Below are 2,331 nucleotides of genomic sequence, written 5' to 3' on the forward strand. Positions count from 1 at the left end.
TGTCTTGCCACCCAGAACTTGAACTCTGATGCTGAGACCATTGCAGATGAAGCAGCAGTGCAGAGGAGCCTGGGTTCCTCATAGTGGGGAGCACACCTCCAGCCCTGGACATTCAACCTTAACTTTTACTTTCAAGAGAAGTAAATTTCAGGGGCGTCTCGGTGGCTCAGTCAGTCTGCCTTCGGCTTAGGTCATGATCTCAGGGTCCCGGGTTTGAGCCCCACATTCGGCTCCCTGCTCAATGGGGCAGCCTGCTTCTCCCTCTGCCCCCCACCCTGCTCTTGTGCTCTCTCTCTCAAATAAATAAAATCTTTTTTTTTTTTTTTTTTTTTTTTTTTTTTTTTTTTTAAAGATTTTATTTATTTATCTGACAGAGAGAGAGATCACAAGTAGGCAGAGAGGCAGGCAGAGAGAGAGGAGGAAGCAGGCTCCCTGCAGAGCAGAGAGCCCGATGCGGGGCTCGATCCCAGGACCCTGAGATCACGACCTGAGCCGAAGGCAGCGGCTTAATCCACTGAGCCACCCAGGCGCCCCTAAAATCTTTTTTTTTTTAAAGATTTTATTTATTTATTTGACAGAGATCACAAGTAGGTAGAGAGAGAGAGAGAGAGAGAGGAGGAAGCAGGCTCTCTGCTGAGCAGAGAGCCCGATGTGGGGCTTGATCCCAGGACTCTGGGATCATGACCTGAGCTGAAGGCAGAGGCTTTAACCCACTGAGCCACCCAGGCGCCCCTCAAATAAATAAAATCTTAAAAAAAAAAAATTTCAGTGCTCACTTTGATATACTGAAAATTGGAAATGATACAGAGATTAGTATGGCACCTGAGCCAGGATGACATGCAAATTCGTGAAGTGTTCTATATTCTTATGGATGGATCTAGAAGATATCATGGGGTCCTGCTTAGTGAAATAATCCAGTGGGAGAAAGACAAATGCCATATGACTTCACTCATATGTGGAATTTAAGAAACAAAACAAATAGGCAAAGGGCGAAAAAAAAGAACCCAGAGAGAAGAACCAAGAAACAGACTCTTAACTGTAGAGAACAGTCTGATGGTTACCAACAGGAGAGGGGCGGGGGAAATCAGAGGAAGCAGGTGACCAGGACTGAGGAGTGCACCTGTCAGTGATGGGGGGAGGGGGAGGATGTATGGAAATGCTAGATCACTATGTCGTACACCTGAAACCAATGTAACACTGTATGTTAACTGCACTGGAATTAAAATAATTTTTTTAAAAGAAATTTCAAAGTGTGTAAATACTTTATTGTGGAGATCCTACCCATAGCGGCTGAATCCAGTTCCTACTGGTACACTTTGTGCCGTCCTGGGCTTGGGATTGCACCGTGGGGATTGGTTTCCCTCAGAGTTCCCACAGGGAAGTGAGCACAGGTCCTTTGGCTTTCAGATTTTCCAACTGACTTGGGTTTCTGTCACGTCCTCCCCTTCGCGGGGGCTCACCGGTGCCTCATCTCTCTCTGCTCCTCTGAATTTTTTCTCCTTTCCTCAGTGCAGAGAGTCTCCTAAGGCAGGAAAAAAAATTGCTCCTTTGCATTCACCCAAATCTATGATTTCTGCCATAAACAGCCTGCTCTGAGTCCCTTGGGGCTTTGGCTTTTGAAACTCAAAACCTTTCTCTCTCATCCTGTTGTCTCAAGATGTAATCTGAAAGCCAGAACTCCAGAATGGACATTTTTGTGCGGCTGTTCCCTTCCTTTCCCTGGGGTTGAGAGTCCAGATTGCCATAGCTTATGCCCTCATAGGGGAAAGGGCACGAAGGCCCAGGAACCACCAGGAACGAGGACAGGCTGGCTAATTTATCAAATGTGAGCCTGTGCCATGAGCATTCACCTCTATGCGGTGTCCGACAATGCCAGTACTGGACGATGTCTTTAAGAATCTACCTCCAGGGGCACCCGAGTGGCTCAGTCAGTGAAGTGTCTGCCTTCGGCTCAGGTCATGATCCAGGGGTCCTGGGTTGAACCCCACGTCAGGCTCCCTGCTCAGCGGGAATTTTGTTCTTCCCTCAGCCTCTCCCCCTGCTTGTGCTCTGTCTGGGAGAAAACGTAAGCTGGTACATAGGATGGCCTCTGGGGATCCAAGGTGGGAAGTCAACTTGCTTTTCACTGTACAACTTTTGCTCTTTGGGGTTTATGGTTTCTAAGTGCAGGTGTTACCCAACGATCTGGAAAGGGCGCAAACTTGGGAAATGAGCGGGTGAGCCCAGAACCCTGGTCAGTGGGGAGGGGCTGGACGAATTGAAAACTTAGCTCTTGGCTGGGATTGCCAATGCTGTTGCCAACCAAACTCAGAGAGACCTGCAGCAAGAGAA

General features: G+C 48.1%; 1 non-coding gene across 1 annotated transcript; it reads left to right on the top strand.

Moving 5' to 3' along the window:
- Window positions 1-764: 764 nt before the first annotated feature.
- On the top strand, window positions 765-867 carry LOC123952386. The gene has a single exon (XR_006820636.1). It is a non-coding gene; the product is annotated as a U6 spliceosomal RNA (small nuclear RNA).
- The last annotated feature ends 1,464 nt before the right edge of the window (window positions 868-2,331 follow it).

This window comes from Meles meles, chromosome 10 (assembly GCF_922984935.1).
Source record: "Meles meles chromosome 10, mMelMel3.1 paternal haplotype, whole genome shotgun sequence".
NCBI lineage: Eukaryota > Metazoa > Chordata > Mammalia > Carnivora > Mustelidae > Meles > Meles meles.